The sequence below is a fragment of the Mauremys reevesii genome, linkage group 1, assembly GCF_016161935.1.
Source record: "Mauremys reevesii isolate NIE-2019 linkage group 1, ASM1616193v1, whole genome shotgun sequence".
Classification (NCBI taxonomy): Eukaryota; Metazoa; Chordata; order Testudines; family Geoemydidae; genus Mauremys; species Mauremys reevesii.
This window is the reverse complement of record NC_052623.1, coordinates 47,207,959-47,231,408: the sequence shown is the minus strand read 5'-3', so window position 1 is coordinate 47,231,408 and position 23,450 is coordinate 47,207,959. Positions and strand designations below refer to the sequence as shown.

General features: G+C 44.7%; 1 protein-coding gene across 10 annotated transcripts in view; it reads left to right on the top strand.

Annotated features, from left to right (window-relative positions):
- Nucleotides 1-23,450, top strand: part of SACS (sacsin molecular chaperone) — a 232,554-nt gene that overhangs the window by 42,580 nt on the left and 166,524 nt on the right. For 3 of the 10 annotated variants that reach the window (XM_039536937.1, XM_039536900.1, XM_039536957.1), the window contains one exon: nt 12,558-12,649. The exons of the other annotated variants lie outside the window; for them this stretch is intronic. The gene's annotated coding sequence lies outside the window, so the exon portion shown is untranslated. The remainder of the gene's footprint in view (nt 1-12,557; nt 12,650-23,450) is intronic. 10 annotated transcript variants of the gene reach the window in all.

The following is a 23,450-nucleotide window of genomic DNA, read 5'->3' as shown; positions in this document are numbered from 1 at the left end:
AGAAGCTGATTTGTTTAGGCTTCAAGGACGGGCTAATTAGGCTGTGAACTGTGTAGTGAGATGCTGGCCTTGGGCTGGTTCTCATCTGCCAGTAGGCAGTAAAAGGATAATAAATCAGAAAGTTGTACAGGATGATAATTACCCTATGAAGTTATAGCTGTGCCTGTGTGTATCTTATTAACCAATTAGCAATTGCTTGATTGCCTGCCATAATTGTATATAAGAGCATGCTGGAGAGAAATAAATGACTTTGCTACCAATCACATTGATTGTTGGGCTCTGTCCATGCCCGCCTGAGAGGCACTGCAACGCAACAAATGGTGACCCCGACGTGATTCGAATCGAATGATGATAGTGTCGGTGGCCTAGTGTCGGTGGCCTGTTCCAGGTGGAGGAGCTGCGGTGGGGAGTGCTGGAGAAGCCCCCGGGCGTCCGAAAGGAGAGGCGCACCTGAGCTCAGAGGTGAGCGGCTATAAGCCGCTGGGCGTCCGAAAAGAGAGGCGCACCTGAGCCCAGAGGAGAGCGGCTATAAGTCGCGGCGGGGAGTGCTGGAGAAGCCCCCAGGCGTCCGAAAGGAGAGGCGCACCTGAGCTCAGAGGTGAGCGGCTATAAGCCGCAGGGCGTCCGAAAAGAGAGGCGCACCTGAGCCCAGAGGAGAGCGGCTATAAGTCGCGGCGGGAGTGCTGGAGAAGCCCCAGGCGTCCGAAAGGAGAGGCGCACCTGAGCTCAGAGGTGAGCAGCTATAAGCCGCAGGGCGTCCGAAAAGAGAGGCGCACCTGAGCCCAGAGGAGAGCGACTAAGTTATGAGTACCGCTGTATCAGCTGAAGAAAAGATAACACAGAAGCACATTATGAACCGACAGGGGGAAGGAATCTCCCCTGCTGCACTACCTCACTTATTAAGGAAAGAGGGGGAGCTGGAGAGGCTCCTCCTGACCGCCCTTCGGGCACAGGACGAGGAGGTGCTCCGCTGGAAGCGAGCCCTGGACGGGAAGACGTTGGAGTGCACGGCGCAGGCAGAGGCTCGTGCCGCGGCCCCGGAGGTCGTTTGGACCTACAAGCAAGTAAGTTGTTTTGGCAGGAGCCTGGAGAAGGCGTCCTACGCTGGCTGGTCTAAGCCTGGGACAGTGCCGAGAAAACCGTTATGCTTCTCCGGTATGAGCAGCAACAGCTGGGTGTTCTGACACAGGATTCACAGAATAAAAGAAGCCAAGCAGGGAAGGAAAAAGAACAGAATGAGTTAACCGAAGAAAGCTCATTCTTTTCTGGCCCCAGTGGCACAGCTAAGACTTGGCGGACAGCCTAGACAAAGGGGGGCTTGACTGGGCCCAAAAAAGCTAATGAGAGCTGCAAAACCCTGCCAGGCACTGACGGAATGTGTTAGCTGTCTCTTCTCACAGGTATGGAAGAGCTGCCCAAAGATCCTAGCAGCCCTGGAACCAGGAGTCTTGGAACCAGGAGACTGACTGCTTGGACCCATGATTTTTACTGCAAAAAGACCCCTTCACATCAGAAGAATTCTGCTACTGATGATTGGCCTATTTTTTTTTCTAGCTTTATTGTGCTTCTAAATAGCAGGAAATAAGGACAAGGTGACGTGCTGGCTAACCTCTCCCTTGTCCGCTGCAGCCCCCATTGTGTTATTGGATTTTTTTTTTGAAAGAAGCAAAACCACTACAGAATAATGTCCTGATAATTTCCCCGGTAGAAGCTGAACCACGACGGTGGTGGAAAAGAAGAAAAAATACTCACATCATTGACATTGCCAAAGTCCAGAAATTCCTGACTAAAAGGACACTGAGAACTGACCCTGGTGAAGAAACAAAGAATTGTACACTGGCAGGACGAAATTTGGGACTCCTGTTGAGAAATGTGATATTAATTGGATTGTAAATGATATTACCCCCCCCCCCCATTACTAACCCCAATTTTCTAGAGCTTAATTGTTTTTTGTTTTCAGAGTTTGAGAAAACTCAGCCAAAAGGTTTGTTGAGTATTCTCAAAGGGGGGGGGGGAGTTGATGGTGTTATTAGGCATAAATCTAGGTAATTTAGGAGGATGGCTTTGGGCCTATGTGACCCAAAGTACCTTTTGTAAAGTGCTTTTGTTAGCCTTATTAGATTTTTGTAAATTTTGTGTTATGTGCTGATTATTGGTAGCTGTAAGATTGCTTGATATTTGATGTAGCCTATATTAAAATAGATAGGCTGAAAGCAGATGTTGTAATTAAAGTTATATGCATGAGAATGTAGCCCCCACGGTGGGAAAGTACAGATGACTGTTCATAGAATACCAGAAGGGTGGGGGCTAGTTAACAGGTACACCCTCCTAGCTAATTGGTAGTAAAATAAGTTGGTATCCATGAAAGGAACGGTTTAGCAAGAGGCCAGGCAATAGACGGAGAACTTGCTGAGGAAAAAAGGATCGGGCCCAGACGGGCAGGCAATATGTAAAGAGATTAGAAAGCAGGTTGGAACCTTTTGAGGGTGTAGTGGAGAGAAAAGGTAATTAAGCACAAGCTTGAGAATTTCAAATATTCAAGAGGATATTTAGAATGGTGATTTAGTTGAGAAAGGTGGTTGTTGGAGTACAAGCGAGTAATTTAAGGCAGAGTAAAAAGTTAACTCTGTGGTTGCTAGAGGGAACAGCAGTTGAATTTTGTAAAAATGCTAAAGAGAAAAGTTTTTGGTGTCTTTGAAATGTTTGTAAATAAATTTAGGCAAAGAAATTAGTTTGCAATTGTTTGGCTATGAATAATTTTGTTAAATTAATTGAAAAATGTATACAGTGCTATGTAATTAAAATTGTATTGGGCTTTAAGGGTACTGTAACTGATGATGGTTTTTTTTGTTTGTGTTTAAAAGCAGAAGTTAAAAGTAAAAAACTTTAAGCTGTCAATAGCTTTGAATCCAGAAGCAAGCCAGGATGCAATTGTATTACTGTAAATGATTTAACTGATGAAGTAATTCCCCTGTTTTGCCTAAAATTAATAAGGTATTTGTATATTTTAAGTAATGAAGATTGATGCCAGCTGAATAGCGTTTAATGTACCATGCATTTATTTACAGCAGGGGTGTCCAAACTACGGCCCGCGGGCCAACTGCGGCCCGCGGGTCAGTTTTTATTGGCCCGCAGCAAATTCTGAAAATATAATTGAATATGGCCCGCACATGGCGCTTGAGCTCAACTCTGTTGCACTTCTCAGTTTCAACACTAGATGGAGCCAGTCACAGAAAAGGTGCTTCTCCACTAAACAAAATTAAGCAAAGAAAAATAGTTACCACGAGTCACCAGAAATGGCAGCACCGAAGAAACGCAAGATAGCAAGTGAGTGTAGAACAGGGGTGGGCAAACTATGGCCTGCAGGCCACATCCGACCAGCGGACCGTCCTGCTGAGCCCCGAGCTTCTAGCCCGAGACGCCGCCCCCGGCCCTCCCACACTGTTCCCCCTCGCCCACAGCCTCAGCTCGCCGCCGCTCCACTGCCGGAGCCGGCACAAGGCTCTGCTGTGAGCTCCTTGGGCAGTGCAGCTGCAGAGCCCAGCCTGACCCAGTGCTCTGAGCTGCGCGGTGGCGGTGGTGGCATGTCCGGCCCAGCCGGGTGGCGCGGCTGTAACACTGCCCGCCAGTGGTGCTCCAGGCAGCCCGGTACGGTGGCTGGGAGCTGGGTGGGTTGTATTGTGGGCTGGAGTGGCCGGGGTGGTGGTCTGGGGGCGGGGGTGTGGATAGGGGTTGGGGGGAACAGGGGGTTGAATGGGGCAGGGGTCCCGGGGGATAGTCAGGAAGGAGGGGGTTGGATGGGGTGGCAGGGGCAGTGAGGGGCAGGGGTTCTGGGGGCAGTCGGGGACAGGAGAAGGGGTGGGTGGATGGGGCAGGGGTCCCGGGGTAGTCAGGAAGGAGGGGGTTGGGTGGGGTGGCAGGGGCAGTGAGGGGCAGGGGTTCTGGGGGCAGTCGGGGACCGGGAGAAGGGGTGTGGCTGGGGCAGGGGTCCCGGGAGGGCCGTCAGGACTGAGAGGAGGGGTTGGATGGGGCGGCAGGGGCCCAGGGGCAGTCAGGGGACAGGGAGCAGGTGTGTGTGGATGGGGCAGGGGTCCCAGAGGGACCATCAGGGAATGGGGCAGTTGGATGGGGCAGGAGTCCTGGCCGGGGGGGGGGTAGATAGGAGGGGGGGCTGGGCCATGACCCTCCCTAACCGGCCCTCCATACAATTTACGAAACCCGATGCGGCCCTCAGGCCAAAAAGTTTGCCCGCCCCTGATTTACAGAGTTAAAATTTGTGTTTTGTGTTTTATGTTTTGTCTTGTGGTGTTTGTTTTCTGGCCAGAATTGTTGTTGTGTTATTTTTAATGGAGATTTAAAATGTGCTTACATGGTGTGTTTTTCTCTAGGACCCCCCCCCCCTCAGTGTCAGTTTGATCACCTGACATATGAGGGATGAATTGGTAATAGAAATTTGTCACAGTTTGGTGAGCTTTAGAGTATGGGGGAACCCTGCAGAATTTACACCATCTATTTGTTTTAATCTTGTTAATTTATGTTTGTTTTGTCTGATGTTGTTGGTGTTGTATGTTATGAATTGCATGGTTATAGATGAGCCTTATAGATTAAGGAAGCACTATTTGGTTTTGGTTTTGTTTTGTTTAATCGGTTACTGTTATTATTTTTTTTTGCTTTGTTTTGCATGCCCCTTTTTGTGTGTTTCGGAATAGAGGGGGAGATGTGGATGTGGGGTTGCATTTTCCCTATGCTGCTTTGGTGGAAAGTTACAGTAGCGTGGTCACAAGAACAGAGGGATGAGATAAAGTTGTTATGAAAAAGTAGGGAACTGCCAGAGCGAGGCAAATGCCAGGTGGCCTAACTGGGATCAGATAAGTTGCATGGGAAATGGGAAATCAGTAAGCAAGGTGGATTCCGGCGATGTGGGTCCGGCCTTGGCTGCGTCCTCGGGCGCGACAGCAGGCATCCGCCAGCAACAGGGAGATTTCTGGCTGTGGTCATGGATGTCGTCGCTACGTGGCTGGGCTGCAAATTTATTGCAAGGTTTTATGCTAGGGATGCTGTGTATTTTTGCTGCTTGCCTTTTGTATTTTTGCTATTTGTGTGGCCGCCGTTGCTGTTGTGTGGCACGCACATTGGCAGGACCCTCCTGGCCCCTTGGGCCACTTATGTTATCTGGAGGAGGGATGTAATAGGTAAAAGTAGGGCATTGCGGAAGATATTGTTATGGTTTAGTTAGGCAGCTGGTGTTTTTATTTGCCTTTTAGCTTTGGTTTGTGTAGATTGTAGTATTGATTTTATAAGTTGGGAATGTATTGCTAATGCCTTCTCTCCTTTTCTTTTTGATTTTGAGAAAAGGGGGGAGGTGTGGGAACTTGGCAGATGGGTATGTGAGAAGCCGAAATGTTTAGACTTCAAGGACGGCCTAATTAGGCTGTGAATTGTGTAGTGAGATGCTGGCCTTGGGCTGGTTCTCATCTGCCAGTAGGCAGTAAACAGGATAATAAATCAGAAAGTTGTACAGGATGATAATTACCCTATGAAGTTATAGCTGTGCCTGTGTGTATCTTATTAACCAATTAGCAATTGCTTGATTGCCTGCCATAATTGTATATAAGAGCATGCTGGAGAGAAATAAATGACTTTGCTACCAATCACATTGATTGTTGGGCTCTGTCCATGCCCGCCTGAGAGGCACTGCAACGCAACAGGGGTAGAGGTGTAATTTTATTTATTTTAGGAAAACATGCTTTGATGTTGTTATATCTGGACACAGCTTATTAATATACAACCTCATTTTTGTGGAGGAATCTGAACACCACAGCCCTTAGAAAATTAATACATCTCAGGCATGTTAATCTATTACCTGCACTCTCCATAATCTTTTCTGTTAGTTAAATTGTCTGTGAAAGGATAGTCCAACTTTCAAGCTATTAGAACTACTGTAGGCTTTAAGCTTGGAGAGGTAGCTGTAGTCATAGTTAACCTGTCTTATTAAATATACCCTTAGTTGTCAAAGTAGTGCAGAACTTTTCACTGCGCTACTCAAAATTATGTTAATTGGACCCCTTCCTCTGCTGTGTGGGGCACAGGTCACATGCTGGTTTGAACTAGAGTAAATGGTGGATTCTCCACAACTTGAAGTCTTTAAATCAAGACTTGAGGACTTCAGTAACTCAGCCAGAGGTTATGGGCTTATTACAGGAGTGGAGTGGGTAAGGTTCTGTGGCCTGCAATGTGCAGAAGGTCAGACTAGATGATCATGATGGTCCCTTTTGGCCTTAAAGTCTACGAGTCTATGGGCATGTCTATATAACAAAGAAAAACTCATGGCTGGCCTGTGCCAGCTGGCTCACGCTGCAGGGCTGTTTCATTGCTGTGTAGATTTCTGGGCATGGGCTGGAGCATGGGATCTAGGACTCTGTGAGGTGGGAGGGTCCCAGGGCTCAGGCTCCAGCCCGAGCCCGGAAGTCTGTGCAGCAATGAAACAGCCCTGAAGCCCGAGCCCCAAGAGCCTGAGTCAGCTGGCATACACCAGCCACAGGTTTTTCTTTGCTGTATAGAAATAGCCTATGTGGCTAAACTACACACATCACTTTGAACATTTAGCGAATAATATTGGAGCATGTTTTCAGATGGGGTCTTTTGTATGTAATTTCACTTTAAGGTCTGATTCTGAAACGGTTCTCAGCTTAGCTTCCTGTTCTGTGGTTGCTCTTTTTGCACCCACAAATAATTATGAGCCTGTATGATAGCAGTTAGACATCTGGTTACTTGATTGCATTGACAAATCAGATATTTAAACCTTGAAGTGCTATCATTTGTTCTTGAAAAATAGCAGCCATTTCTGAAAATCATTAATCAAAAATATATTTAAATTTTCTTCAATGCCATATTTCAGAAAATGGAATTCCAATCCCCGAGAAGCCAATTAAAAGAAAAATAAATGACAACAGACAGTATGTAAGAAGGAAAGTAGGAGGGTTAAGATAGACTCTGAAGAGCACATAGCCAAAGATGATAAAACAATAACAAGACATTCTTTAAGCATAACAGAAGCAGAAAGCCAGTCAGACAATTATTAGGTCTTTGGGGTCATCAAGGAGTAAAGGGAGAAATTAAGGAGGATAAGAACACTGCAGATAACCTAAATTATTTCTTTACATAAATCTTCACCACAGAGGATGTTGGGATGTAACTACTATGGACTTACATGTTTCAGGTAATAAAGATGAAGTACTGTTAGAGATTGAATTGGGCGGGAAGGATAGCTCAGTGGTTTGAGCATTGGCCTGCTAAACCCAGGGTTGTGAGTTCAATCCTTGAGGGGGCCATTTAGTGATTTGGGGATTGGTCCTGCTTTAAGCAGGGAGTTGGACTAGATGATCTCCTGAGGTCCCTTCTAATCCTAATAATCTAAGGCTGTGCCTCCCAAACAGCCGGGCCCTGCCCCTATCCAACCCCCACCCACTTCCTGCCCCCCATCAGAATCCCCAACCCATCCTGCTCACTGTCCTCCAGAGACCCACCAGGACCCCGCTCCCTGACTGCCCTGACCTCTATCCACTTCCTCCCCCGTGCTGAGTCCTGACAGACCCCCGGAATGTCCACGATCCACCCTCCATTCCCTGTTCCTTGACCACACCCCCCAACCTCTGCCCTCTGAATGTCCCCAGGACTCCCTGTCCCTTATCCAACCCCCCCGGCCCTGGCCTCTTACCCCCGGCTTCCCCCTCACCCAGAGCCTCAGCACGTCGCATCCAGGAGCGTCCCTGAACAGCGGTACAGTGTGGGCTCTAGTGGGGCCTGAGCTCCTTCCCGCTCAGAGCCGCGTGGTAAGGGGGCGGGGCTGAGAGCTCCAGTGGGGCCTGAGCTCCCTCTGCTCAGCCTGGAGCTCGCAGCCCCACCCCTTTACCACGCGGCTCTGAGCAGGGAGGAGCTCAGGCCCTGCCGGAGCCATGCTGCAGCTGTTCAGGGACGCTCCTGGATGCGCTGAGGCTCCTGGAGGGGGCCAGGGCGGGGCCCTCAGCCATTCTCTTGGGGGCCCCTGCAGGGCCTGGGGCAAATTGCCCCACTTGCCCCCCCCTGGGCGGCCCTGTTAAATTTTGAAGCAGTTTTAGAACTGGTTGTTAACCCGCTTCCCTGTGATGGGGCTCTGCAGCTTTGATGGGCTCTGGCTGGGAAGTGATGTAATTCCTCCTCCAGCCACTGGGGGCGCTGTGCTGCAGGAGCTATGTGGGCCGCCTGCCTGGCCCTGGCCCTGGGCTCTGCTGCTGCTTGGTGGGTCCCTGGCTGCTCTGCGGGGCCTGGGCTGTGTCCTGCTGCTCGGGCTGCTCTGAGCTGCTCTCCCCGTGAGTACCCGCCACCCTGCCCGCAGCCAGCCCCAATCTCCAGCCAACCCCTGCCATACTCCCTGCCCTGCCCACAGCCAGCCCCTGCCGCACCCCCTGCCCTGTCTCCAGCCAACCCCTGCTGCATCCCCTTGCCCAAAGCCAGCCAGCCCCGCACCCTCCTGTCTCCAGCCAGTCCCGCACCCTCCTGTCTCCAGCCAGCTGCACACCCCCTGCCCTGCCCGCAGCCAGCCCCCTGCCTCCAGCTAGCCCTGCCCCGCTTCCCTTGCCCTGGCCCCAGCTGTGTCCCTAACACCCTCCCTCATGACCGTATTGCCCCACGCTCCTGTCTGCAGCCGGCCCCACGTCCACTGGTGCCCTGCAGTTCCTAGGGCAGTAACTGCACACCTGCTTCAATGAGGGGGGCAGGGAGCAGCTGGGACCCACACATGTGCACACCGTAGAGTAACCAGATAGCAAGTGTGAAAAATCGGGACAGGGTGGGGGGTAACAGGAGCCTATATAAGAAAAAGACCCAAATATCGGGACTGTCCCTATAAAATCAGGACATCTGGTCACCCTAGCACACCCCCAGGGAGTGGCAGGGACCCACACATGTGAAACGGAGCTCATTTCTAGTTCAGGCCCGTCTTTTTAAAAAAGAACTTTAGGTAGGGTTAACATACATCTGTATTTTCCCGGACATGTCAGGCTCTTTGCTTCTTACATAATTTAAAAATTCCTCCCAGGAAAATACGAACATATGGTAACCCTGTTGGTACAAAAAATACATACTGTGGCATAGCCCTTAAATCAGAACTTTTTATAGGGAACTGGTTGTTAACATTTTGGCAGCTCATCACTGCCTTTCCCTAACCCCCTCTCCTCTGAGCGACACAGCTGGGGCCGGGGCAAGGGAAGCAGAGCGGGCTGGGGCCGCATCACTCTGCTTCCCGCTGCCGGTGAGTGTGGGAGCCAATCCTTTCCCCAACCTCCCCGCACTCACCAGCAGCGGGAAGCAGAGCGACGTGGCTGGGAGCTGGCAGAGTGGAGTGGGCTGGGGCCGGGTTGCTCCGCTTCCCGCCGCTGCCGGTGAGTGTGGGGTTACTAGGGGAAGAGGTGGAATGGGGGTGGTCCGGGGAGGAGCAGGGGGGAAGGGTAAGAGGTGGGGCGGAGGGAGTTTTCTGGGGCCCCACAGCCCCCCTAGCGATGTCCGTGACCCTTGCAGTGGGTCCAGCCTGCAGGGGGGGTCAGCTAGGGGATAGGTCTGGTTGCCGGGGCTGATGCTGCCTAGGGCACCATGAAATTTGGGCCAATTTGATGCCCCAAATTTTATGGTGCCCTACACAGCTGCGTATGCCTAAGGACGGCCCTGTATGCATATACAAGAATGACAATCAGTCAGTTCTTATGCTTTGATTTGAATGCTCCTTTTGCTGAACTTGTAAGATACAGTGAAACTTGGCAAACTCTGTATTTTGTTAAAGTTGAAAGAAAGGACGATATATTTTATAGAAGGAATGCTTTAAGGGACATATTGCAGTGCTCTAAAAATTCCGTCTGTTATGACATTGATTTATCAACAGAAGTTAGCTGTTTTAGAAGGGAATAAAGTTCACAGATAAGTTCATATTTGGATTCATACTACTAATATGCTGATGTCCCTTACTTTTAAAACTGTATTATGGCTGGTCCCAGGGCCGGCTCCAGGGTTTTTGCCACCCCAAGCGGCGTGGAAAAAAAAAAAGCCGCAATGGTGATCGGCAGCACTTTGGCAGCAGCTCAACCACGCCGCTTCATTCTTCGGCGGCAGTTCGGCAGCAGACCCTTCCTCCGAGAGGAACCGAGGGACCCGCCGCCAAAGAGCTGGACGTGCCACCTCTTTCCATTGGCCACCCCAAGCACCTGCTTGCTGCGCTGGTGCCTGGAGCCCGCCCTGGCAGGTCCCGTATGAGTGCACACAGGTGGGGAAGAAGAGTTTAAAAAGAACCTGCCTCTTCGTACCTGTGTGGGGACACCAGTCACAATCCCAGTCCTTGTGCTCCGTGAGTGCAAAGACCAGGGAGAGTTGAACACTATCTCGAGAGAGACTGAGCAAGGCATGCGGAATTGAGCTGGTTTGGGGCAGGAGAGACACGCTGCTTCCTGTTTAATAAGTGTCACCACTCTGCTTTGGTTTGTGCTCCCCAACAGCTCTTGAAAGCATTCTGGCAGAATCAAATTACTTCTGGAGATTGCAGCTGGTTGGATTCCTCCTCAGCCCCCACCCTATCACAGTAGAATGTACAGTATATAATTACCACTGCTTGTGCAGCCCTTTGTAAATAAAAGCAGCTTTAACAATAGAGCATCTGAGAGGCAAGTAGGAAATCAAGGCTTTTTAAAAGGGGGAAATTAAAGAGACTTCATAAATGTGTAACAGCCAAGAAATGCTTTCTAATACCTAGTTTGTTTTTTATGTAATGCCATTATTGAGTATTGTCTGGCCTAGCGCTGGGTGCAGAATACTGTCTCCTGCCAAGGCTGCCATCCCTGAAGATGCAGCGGGCCCTGCCTGCAGCATAGCCTATGTCAGGGATGGGCAAACTATGGCCCGGCCTGCAAGCCATTTTAAGCTGGCCCGCAAGCTCCCACTGGGGAGGGGAGTCTGGGACTTGCCCCACTCCGGCAGTCCAGGGTTGGGAGCTGCACCATATGGCTCCCGGAAGCCGCTGCATGGCCCCGCTCCAGCTCCTACATGCTCCAATGGCCCCCTCCAGGGCTCCAATGGGAGCTGCAGGGGTGGTGCTTGCAGACGGGGCAGGGTGCAGAGCCGCCTGTCCGCATCTCCACGTAGGACCTGGAGAAGGGACATGCTGCTGCTTCTGGGAGCCGCTTAAGGTAAGCACCGCTGGGAGGCTGCACCCATGAGCCTCTCCCCGTGCCCCAACCCCCTTCCCACACCCTTAATCCCCCTCCCGCCCTCCAAACCCCTCGATCCCAGCCCAGAGCCCTCCTACACCCCAAACTCCTCCTCCCCAGCCGCACCTGAGAGTCCGCACACCCAAGCCAGAGCCCTCACCCCCCCACCCTACTCCCCCACCACATCCCAGAGCCCCCTCCCACGCCCTGAATTCTTCATTTCTGGCCCCACCCTTTAGCCTGCACCCCCAACTAGAGCTCTCACCCCCTCCTGCACCCCAACCTCAATTTTGTGAGTATTCATGGCCCGCCATACAATTTCTATCCCCAGATGTGACCCTTGGGCCAAAATGTTTGCCCAAACCCTGGCCTATGTGCTGCAGCAGGAGGAGGGGCAAGTTTCTGGAACCTCTAAGAAATGCAGATCCAAGCTCCCCAAGGACTCTCCACACTGCTACAATCAGTGCGGGCCTCAGATTTATGGTTTGTGTGACCACTGGCCATTCTCCTCCCGAGAGTGAAAATGCTAAAAAGATGCTCTTGCAGCAGTAGAGGAGTTCCATTGCAGTTTTGTGGTTTGAGAGATTTGTGTTACCTCTGGTTCCTGTAGAGTTCTCCTGTGCCAAGTGCCAGTACTTGGATTCGATGCTGGGGACAGACTTGACCAATAATTAGAGATCGTATCTGTAAATGTGACCTATGTTTGTTTAAGTTATGACATCTGCTGCTGCTGTGTTTTACTTTGACAATGGCATCTGTATATACAAACATTTTACATAACTGGTTACATTAACAATAGGTCCTTTTGTTTAGCTTTCTGAAGTTATTTCTGTACAATAGAAGAAAGGCTGCAAAAGAGTAAGAGGTCACCTCCCTACATTAGGACTTAAAAAAAAAAAGAGTCAGAGAAAAAGTCATTTAAGTGAGAAGAGAGAAATCATAATGATTTCTGCAAAGGATTTTTTTTTAAAACCTGGGCTTGTACTCTTTTTGTCTGTTTTCGATGTATAAAGAGAGCTTGAATGTTTAAAAATCCCCCCCCCCCCCAAATGCTTCAATGTTTACCTAAGGAAATATCAAAAAAGTCAAGTTGGGTCTGTATTGGTTTTTCCGGAGCGCTTGCTACATGTCTCAGAACATTATTTTGTGAACTCCTCACCTTAATTGAAGAGAGAGGGCTGTTGAATCATCTTCAAGACTTTCTTTATCCACATTTTATTTAGCCATTGAAGTTAAATAGGTGTTAACTAAAACAAACAAAAAACAAATTTCTTGAATGTGACCCTTCCCCTCTCACTTAACTAGCTTTCTTGTTCCTGACTCTTGTAGGAACACAGGAATATACTATACCAGATCAGACCACTGGCACAGTCCACTATCCTGTTTCTGACATTGGCCGGTATCAGATGCTTCAGAAGAAGGTACAAGAACCCCATATGGACAGTTGTGGAATAGCCTGCATTTAAGGGAAATCCCATCCTAATCCTTATCAGCTATTGGTTGTGCCCTGCAGCATAATAGTTGATTCTTCATATATAAAATTGTGAATCCTGTCTAATGTACTCTGATGTTCTCATTAACCAGTGGAGCACTGCATGGGCTCAGGGGTTCACTTGCAGAGATCCAGTTGCAGGAACAAGGCCTTAGCTTGCTCCATGGCGAACATATCTGGTCTGATAATTTTGACTGCAAGTTTAGGTTTCTTTTTTTTTTTATTACCTACCTACTAGTGATAGGAACCATTTTTTCTTTGTAATTTAGTTTCTTGCTTGGATTTAAACATTTCTCTTTCTTCTGTTTGCAGTTCAACATTTTAGTAACAAAAGGAAGGACATTTATTGTTTTTTTTTAATTGTTTTTTGTTTTGTTTGCTTCTTCATTTGTTTAGTTTAAATGTATGGGATGGTCTCCCTTTTAAGTATCAGAAACTTTTTATTTACCCACGAGGTTTTAAATTGTAGACTCTATAGTGTAGATTTTAACTTTAAAGTGTTACCTGTGCAGTTTATAAACGCATGTTTTCACTTGTTTCCAGGTAAGTTCTTGCTCACTGCAGTAGGAAGGCAAGGTATAAAATACTGTAAATGTACAAGGCTCTCCAATGTAGTGCTACCAGTCAATCCTCTTCCCTGTTCTAAATCTTGCACTTCCTGAAGGATTTGAGAGTTTATTTAGTTCTGCCATTAGTTTTTAGCTCTTGAGCTATTACTAGTTAGACTTTTTCAATATTACTATTACTTGTCATGGTTCCTCTGGTATATATACTGCCATCTGTTAGCTGTATTCACCTGGGAAGACTTTGATGCCACAATTTTCTACAGTATCTTATCCTAGGCTAAAGATAAAGCCACTATTCCTTGTTCTGAAGGACAAAGTCCTGTCCTAAAGTCATTTCCTGAAGTTTATATCTATCTTGAAATACACTATGGTATATCTCTGTTGTGTATATTATCTCTGTATACTTTCTGTCTGTGTATATAATCTTTTTTAAAGGAATGTATGCGTATGTAATCTGTAGGGGGAGCGGTGTGCCACACACACCTACCTTTTAAGAAGATTATATATACACACTTACACAGACACTTTAGGACTAGACTGTTAAGCAGGTTTTTCTGATTAATGAAAATGGCCCAGATTTTCCCCCTTCTGTGGTAGAACCCATATGAAAAGCTCTTAGTTAGAAAGTCTGTGTGAGAATCCCCTCGCATAGTTCCCACCTGATTGTTCACATTGGATGGGTAAGGGTTTGTCTCACTCAGACTAGGTCATGGGGGCCCACTCTCAAGCCTGGTGGCTCCTCTACACTATCTCTAGTTCATAGTCAGCCCTTGCAGTCTCTGGCAATGTGTGTTTACTGGAGACAACCTACTATGGTTTCCTGGTAGCAGACACCCCTGGGGGTGCGGGGAAACCAGGTTCTGTGGAAAGGATAATAGAGCTGTAGTTTCTTATGTTTTCCATGGATTTTCCTTTGGTCTGAAGTGGGGATTATGTGCATCTTCCTAGCCCTGATCCTAACTAACTCAATCTCAGTCTGCTTCTGTTGTGGTCTGTGGCGCATTCTCCATGGAATTATCTGGTGGAAGGGATGGTGCCACAGATACTCTTGAGCTTCTCTTCTCCATGGGCAGGGTGAAAACCATACATGGAGAATATCTTCTAGGCACTGATGTTGGGTGCATGTTTTAGGCCACTATTTTAGGTTTTCTAAAAGGATTTTACCCACTTTGAGAATTTGGTTAGTTAGATATTCACATTAGGTTTATTTTGTATGTTTGTTCATCCTAATTGTGAGTGACAGCTTTTTCTGATTTTTACCGCTCTAAGTGGTGAGTATGTAATATGTACACGTTATGTATATTGTAGATATGTAACCCCTGCAATACAGTCACTCACTCTCTATTGTTTTTTCTGCCTCTAGACTCATACTGTGTTCAAAAGGATCAAAAAGGTCTTTTGTAAAAATGAATAGAATCAGGCTTGCGCAAAAGTTTTATCATCCTGCTAGCTCCATGTTTCTCATACAGTTTAAGTAAGGCTTTTCAATCTTATGAATATTCTTCCAGAAATCCCTAAATCTTTGCTGGATATAGTACTGGAGATAGACAGACAGGTATGGAAATTTCTAGACAGCTTTAGTTCTTGTGTCTGGTAGGCCCCTCTACTACATTCATATAAAGAGAGACAGACTTGTTCATGACTTCTTTAACTACGTTACATTGGCAACATATTTTAAAGCTCTTCTGTGTAATACTTTTAAGAGCAGAAAAGCCCCAACTATTTCTCCATTATAGATGACCCTCTAAAATAAAGTACTTTTATTTTGACAAATGCTTGACTAACCTCAGGTTTACCTACAAGAAAAAAATAAAATGTTCTTAAAGCTTATTGTGCCAGCATCGTCTTCTTGAGATTGTTGTGATCATGTGACTATAAAAAGTCATATGTTCCAGCACGCACACATTCACACGCACACAGTATGACAAATACCATATGGCAGTGTTTTATTAGTTTCTAATATCTTTGAATACTGTTAAGTATACACTGTCTCTGCTTCACCAGTTTCAAAAAAGAAGAAAGTAAGTCGGGTCTCCTGATTTTTTGATCAGTGTGCTGAAAAGACTTGAAAAAACATTAAGAATGGGAAAGGAAATTAAAGTTATGGTGAATGAGCACACAGGGCATGAAATTCAGCCAGTTCATAGAAAATAACTGATCCATTTCCAAGGCAATAAGAAAGAAGAGCTGAAAACAAACATCATTATTATAGCCAGAGCAAACATTTCAAATATTGAAAAAGTAACTAAAATAACTATTTACCTCTATTCTTGGCATGCAATTAGATGTTACCAACCATTGTATTTAATATCAAGATAATGATGATAATACTTTGAACTAACCTACTTTCAGGTGAGGATTCCCAGAGAACTTTACAAAGGTAGGTAAATATTATCATAACAACAAGGGAGAACAAATTAAAAAAAATAATTAGAAATTAACCATTCAGAATGTGTTGGCAGATGCTGCAAAACAGGACCAGATGTGTAGGCTCATAGGAATTGCTATATCCTTTCTGCAATGGTAAATTATAAACAGGGTCCTTTGCACAGAATTTGTTGCAGCAAGGGATGAATTCCACAGAATTGTACTCTACAGTCTAAGGGCTTGTGTACACTTGGAAATTTACCAAATAGCTGTTCTGGAATTCAAAGAAATATTTTTGGTCCTCGTGGTAGAGAAAATAGGCTTGAAAACAAGAATCTAATTTAGTGGTTGTCTTTTTAAGGGCTTGACTTGGTGGAGGAATGCACTCTACAAAGGTGTGATTTTTTTTTGAAGTGCACTAACTTGTTGCACATTAATTGGTTCATGTAGACCTTGCTGGTGTGCTTTAGCATAGTGCTGTTTCAAACAGTACTATGTTAAAGTGCCCTAGGGAACCTTTAGTGCTCACTAGCAGGGTCTGCATGGGCCAATTATTCAAAACATGTTAGTTATATTTATACATCTAGGAACAAAAAATGTAGACCTACTTACAGAAATGAGGACTCTATCCTGGGAAGCGGTGACTATGAAAAAAATTGGGAGGGTCGTGGTACATAATCAACTGAATATGAGCTTCCAGTGTGATTCTGTGGCCAAAAAAACGAATGCAATCCTGGGATGCTTTAACAGGTGAATCTTGAGTTGGAGTAGAGAGTTTATTTTACCTCTGTATTTGGCTGCCTATAATTATTTTACCTCTGTATTTGGCTGCCCATAAATTTCTGCTGCCCATAATTCAAGAAGGATGTTGATAAATTGGAGAGGATTCAGAGAAGAGCTATAAGAATGATTAAAGGATTAGAAAACATGCCTTACAATGATAGACTCAAGAAGCTCCATCTATTTAGCTAACAAAGAGAAGGTTAAAGGGTGACTCGGTTACAGTCTTTAAGTACCTGCATAGAGAACAAATATTTAATAATGGGCTCTTCGGTCTAGCAAAGAAAGGTATAACATGGTCCAATGACTGGAAGTTGAAGCTAGAAATATGTTGTATTTTTTTAACAGTGAAAGTAATTAGCCATTGGAACAATGTTGTGGTAGATTCTCCATCACTGACAATTTTTAAATCAAGCTTGGATGTTTTTCTAAAAGATGCTCTAGGAACTATTTTGTGTAAATTCTTTGGCCTGTGTTGCACAGGAAGTCAGACTAGATCAGTGATACTCAGACCTCAGTGGTTCAAGAGCCAAATTAGTGACCAGCATTATCCAAAAGAGTCACAGTAGTATGAATTCACCGTTTCATTTACTATAGTACTATATATTTTGTAAATATGTGTATTATTTTCACGGCAAATAAGTTAATAACTTACTGCAAGTTGATGACTTAATTGTTAATAATATAGTAAAAGCAGCCTGATTGGTTAATAACTTAGATTGGTTAATAATTATGTGACACGGTGTTTTAATATTATGTGCTGCAAAGAGCCGCAGGAGACACATTAAAAAGCCACTTGCAGCTCGCAATCGTCAGTCTATCACTGGATTAAATGATAATAATTAAGGCTATGATTTAGTCTTAGGTGCTGGGGTGGGTGGCACCCCAGGGCCCCGCTGCTGCTGTTGCTCTTGGCTGGGGGCAGCATCCCAGGGCCCCACCGTCACTGCTGCGGCTCTGGGCAGAGGATGGCGGCCCTGGGCGCCGCTGCTGCTCTTGGACTGCGGCTCTGGAGCAGTGCCCGGGACCAGCTGCCTGGTGCTGCCTGAGCAGCGGCTGGTGCAGCTGGCCCCGGGCTGCCCCAGCTGCTCGGGTGGCCCTGGGGTCAGTCCCACCAGCCACTGCAGAAGTCATGGAGGTCCTGGAAAGTCATGGAATCAGTGACCTCCATGAAAAATTCACAGCCTTACTCATAATGGCCCCTGTGAAGTGAAGTGCACTTTAGAAATCACACCCCGGTAGAGCACATTACTCCATGTAGACATGTCTGAGTTTACAGTTAGTCTGAAACAACAGCTTCTAGAGGCATGAACTGCCTCATTCATCAATGTGCTGCTGAGTCTGAAACATAAAGATGCAAATCCATGGCATGTTAGAAAATTAAAATTTGAGGGCATCAAAATACATATGGAGGCTATTGTATAATTCATTTTAATATTTAATTTAATAAAAACCTAAATTTAAAAGCTTCATGTGAAGTCACAGAATTTTGAGAATTTCCACTAGGGCTGCAGAATCTAGGGACTTTGTCACAGAATTTAGTTCCCGTTTGCTGCAGAATATCTGAGGACTTGATTATAAACTAATTGTAAGCTGCATTTCCTGAAATATCTTAAGAAGTATTAATTATCTCAGTAGATAAAAAGGTAGATGCTTATAAACTTAAATAACTATGGGGCATATACGGGCCTGGTCCTGCAAACACAAATGAGTAATTTTAATCACATGCATTGGTGCCATTGATTTTACTGGAACTCCACAAATAAAATAAAATGAACAAAATAGCTACTTATGTTTGCAAGATCAAGCCTTTTATGTGAGTAAGGAGCAACTTAAATGAACTGAGTAAAGTGCCCAAAAAGGTAGAATTTGTATTACAGTGGTTTTACAAAAACTATGGAAACATTAATAGATTTTTTTTTTCAATTTCAGTGAAGTTACTTGATTTTAAACATTCTCCAGTGTTACAATCCAAACGGTGTGACTATTGGAGAACTAAAAAACAACATGGACTGTTCGTACAAACACTTGTTATGTAGTAAGATGAGCACAGCGTGGTTTAGTAGATAGGACACTGGGAGTTGGGAAACCTGGGTCCTATATTTAGTTCTGCCACTGATCTGCTGGGTGTACCTCGTGCACGTCACTTGACCTCTTTACCTCCATTTCTCCCTCTGCAAAATGGAGGTAATGAAACTTACCGTATATACTTGTTCATTAGCCTGTTCATTTATAAGCCAACCCCCGAAGATGGTTAGGTAAAAATAGCAAAAAATATATGACCCTGTCATAAGCCGACCCTATATTTCAGGGGTTGGCAAACTTTGGCTCCTGGTCCATTAGGGTAAGCCTCTGCTGGGCCTGAACGTTTTGTTTACCTGGAACGTTCATAGGCACGGAGCCCCTCACCTCCCAGTGGTTGCGGTTCGCCGTTCCCAGCCAATGGGAGCTGCAGGAAGTGATGTGCCACTTCCCACAGCTACCATTGGCTGGGAACGGCGAACCATGGCCACACGGAGCTGAGGGGCTCCATGTCTGCAGACGCTCCAGGTAAACAAAACGTTAGTGTATTAGATATTGAATTCAATGATTCCATAGAGTTTAAAATCATCAAATTTTGGTGTAGACCTGTTTATAAGCCGACCCCGGCTTTTGATGTGTCACCTTTTTACCAAAAATATTGAGCTTATGAACAAGTATATATGGTACTCTCCTTTGAAAAGCACTTTGAGATCTAAAGATATCAAAGAAAATAACCTAAATTGTTGCATAAAGAGTAGGTTGTTATGAACCAGTAATATTTTTTCAGTTCATAAAACCCAGTGAGCATTTATATTGCCGATTTAAAGGCAGCATTGATGTATGTCAAATTTCAAAGTTCTTCAGAAGTTTCAAGGAGTTGCAGACATATGCTGATGGGTACTTTAATATTTTATGCCCATGATTAATTTAAGAGATTAGTATAAAAGAAAATGAAATCCCTGTGATAGATCCATACATATTCAGAGCTCAATTCCCCCTTTTGTTTGGGGGGGGAGAATAATTTTTAAAAAGCCCACTTTTGCATGCTATAAGGCTAGCACAAGTTTAACTGCATGCTGCTCTGTTTAGGCATATCTGCGCACATAATACCAAGACAGTCTACATGAAATGACTTGAAAAGTTGTAGAGCTCTTGTATGAAGTTTTCATTGTATGTGAGGGGAAATTACAAGCAGAATTCCCATTAACAATGAGACATTTAGTGTGTGTAACTTCCTGTGTACTGTAGTCATCATTTAGTCATATGTATCTCTAGTTTATGGGATAAGCACAGATTGCATGTTGACTCAAAAGCATTTATTATATGTTCATAGAAAATAGTTACCACTGTGGGATTCACTGCTGTGAGATGCTAAATCTCCTCAGCATCCATTGACTTTAGTTGGAGGAGTTGCTGTTTTAAGCTATAAATCTATGAAAACCACAATTTCTTTAAGTAGAAATAGAAGGAAGAACATAAAGACCATAAGAATGTCTGTACTGGTTCAGACCAATGGTCCATCTAGCTCAGTAACCTGTCTTCTGACAGTAGCCAGTGACAGATGCTTCAGAGAGAATGAACAGAACAGGGCAGTTTTATCAGTGATCCATACCATCATCCAGTCCCAGCCTCTAGCAGTCAGAGGTTTAGGGACATCCAGAGTATGCAGTTGCATCCCTGACCATCTTGGTTAATAGCCACTGATGGACCTGTCCTCCATGAACTTATCTTTTTTAACAAAGTTATGCTTTTGGCCTTCACAGCATCCTGTGGCAATGAATTCAGCAGGTTAACCATGTGTTGTCTGAAGAAGTACTTCCTTATGTTAGTTTTAAACCTGTCACCTATTAATTTTATTGAGTAACCCCTGGTTCTTTTGTTATGCGAAGGGATAAAAAACAATTCCTTATTCACTTTCTCCATATCATTCATGATTTTATAGACCTCTTATCACTTCCCCCCTCAGTCATCTCTTTTCCTTGCTAAACAGTTCCAGTTTTAATCTCGCCTCATAAGGAAGCTGTTCCATACCTCTAATCTTTTTTGTTGCCCTCCTCTGTACTTTTTCCAATTCTAAGATACCTTTTTTGATACGGGGCTACCAGAACTGCATGCAGTATTCAAGGTCTGAGCATACCAGGGATTTATATACCGGCATTACTATATTTTCTGTCTTATCTATCCCTTTCCTAACATTCGGTTAGCTTTTTTGACTGCTAGTCCACAGTGAGACGATGTTTTCAGAGAACTATCCACAATAACTCCAAGATCTCTTTCTTGAGTGGTAACAGCTAATTTGATTCCATCATTTTGTATATACAGTTGAGATTATTTTTTCCAATGTGCATTACTTTGTATTTATCAACATTGAATTTCATCTGCCATTTTCTTGTCTATTGACCCGGTTTTGTAAATTCGCAGAGAGCTTTGGACTTAACTATCTTGAGTAATTTTGTATCATCTGCAAACTTTCCCTTCTCGCTGTTTACTGCTTTTCTGAAGTAATTTATGAATATATTGAATAGCACGGTTGCCTGTACAGATTATTGGGAGACTCCACTATTTACCTGTCTCCAATATGAAAACTGACCATTTATTCCTACCCTTTGTTTCCTATCTTTTAACCTGTTACTGTGAGGATCTTCCCTCTTATCCCATGGCTGGTTACTTTGCTTAATAGCCTTTGGTGAGGGACCTCTCTGAAAGTCAAAGAAAAGTATACCCACTGGATCATTCTTGTTCACATGTTTGTTGACCCTCTGACATTTTTTTAAAAGAATGGCAAAACGTGATTTCCCTTTAGAAAACCTGTGTTGATTCTTCCCTACCATATCATGTTCATCTATGTGTCTGAGTTGCCTACGGTTCAAACCAACAAATATATCATTAATCACATAAAGAAGGGTAGTTTTGCTTCATTAAAAGGCTCAGAAGTCAATGGTCAGGCTGGTTGGAAGGAAAGTGATAAGGGGTGTAAAACTATTCTGAGCATGTAAAATGTATGGTACACATAAAACAAAAAGTGATGGAAAAAATTCATCTTCCGTGACATCATCCTTTTGTGACTTTCTAATATGGACATTTTCAGAGGTAGGAGGGACATATTGTAATGAATCCATGTATGCATAATATAGACATCATGGTCATAGGCTGTTTTGAACACGTGACAAAGGGGATAAAACTCAGTACCTTCATTTCCAAAAGCACAAGCTTCTTCCATTTAACTAAGGTAAAAGCTAGCTGGACTAGCATTGGAGCTTTTATCCTTGTGGTTCAGCCATTGTACGACAACTAAATCAGAAATAGTTGCGCATGGGTGACATTCAACCCAGTACAGGGCAGTGGTGTGCACACAGTATTCACAATGTTACATACCAAGGAGTAGAATGTAACACTGCAGATATTCTAATAAATGGATGAAAAGGTTGAAAGGTTCCTTAGTCAGCCAGCAGATGTAACACTACACTTAATGTTTGTTTAGGGAGAATGTAAGGATATGCAGGAGTTGAATTATCTTGTGTGCCATACATTTATTTCTTAATGGTGGTTGTTCTTTTATGGTTTATATTTAAATAGTCTCTTGTATCCCTAGGTATTTATTTGTGTGTGGCATTGTAATCCTATTATTCTATTTTGGCAAGTTGTTTCCTAGTGATTACCACTGACATAAATTATCAAATCATAAGGATTTCCAGAGCTGGCACAATGGTAGGATAATCCGGGCTAATCTATTTATAAAGTGTGTGTAATTAAAATGATTGCAAAATGTCAAAAAAATAAAAATAAAATTCAATAGTTCAAAGCATTACAACAATATCAAATATTCTGTACAATGGAATAATTATACTGTACTATACAAAAGCATCTTAAAAACATTAAATTAAACTTGCTGTTCCTGAAAATAAGGGATTAATACTAGCTTTTGCAGGCACTGAGCAGGATTGATTCCCCATGCCGTTTGGACAATGCTCCTTATTTTCAGCCTGTCACTGTTAGTTCTCCTAGTTGTGCTACATTGTGACAAAATGATGTAGTAGTTTTGTGAGGCAGGCTGTAATCCTTGCAGAGTAAGATCAGTTCATTAAAATCATTTTCATGTTGTGTCCCAAAGAAGTATCCAGAGAGGAAATGCTAATAGAATTCTCAAACAAAAGTCTTTGGTAACTTGAAGGTTGCTGAAGGATTCTCCTCTTACCCAACTGGCTGTGAAAGGAGCTTGTAGCTGCACAACTGTAACAAAAAGTTGGGGAATTCTCAGTTAAGGTTGTCACTGAATCTTCTCATTAATTTAAGTTAAATAATAAATGTAGATAAATAAACACCATACTAAATCTTTAAAATGAAACTTTAACCCTGCATTTCTGGATGAGATTCACCCCCACTATTGCAAAGAGGAGCAAATTATACCTCCTTTTGAGAGCAAGGCGCCTACTGCAAATTGTGGAGCAGATGGCAGATGGTGGTCATACTAAGAGAAGGTGTCTTTAGTTTTTCTCATGTGTTAAATAGGATCCTCACAGACAGAAGCTGCTGTGGGGATGCATGTTCTCCTGGCCATGCTCACTTCCTCTATGGTCATTGCCACCAACTTCTTCAAGCTGCAATGGCTCCCTGGGGAACCTGCCAAATGGAAGGTTGTAGTGGCTGTTTGTCATTACAGTCTCTCCCCACATACTGTTTGCCACCAACTGCCCTGCACCTTTGTGTATATTAACCGATAGGAGCTTAAACCAAAGGTTAATTTCTCCGTCTTTTGCTTTAATGTTAAAAGGTCAGTTCCTCAGATCCTTTGTCTAGCCACTTGCCATTAAACTGCTCTAAAGAGGCAGCTGTGTAAGAGAATTTCCTGGTGGGTGTAAAGCTCATGTAGCTAGCTCTACATCACCTGCTCCCCTCCCCTGGCTGCGTTGTGTCAGGAAAGAAGAGCCAAGTTGGGGTTGGGCTCCAGACCACCTGCAGCTGTCCCTATGAGCTTGCTGAAGCCAGCATAATTTA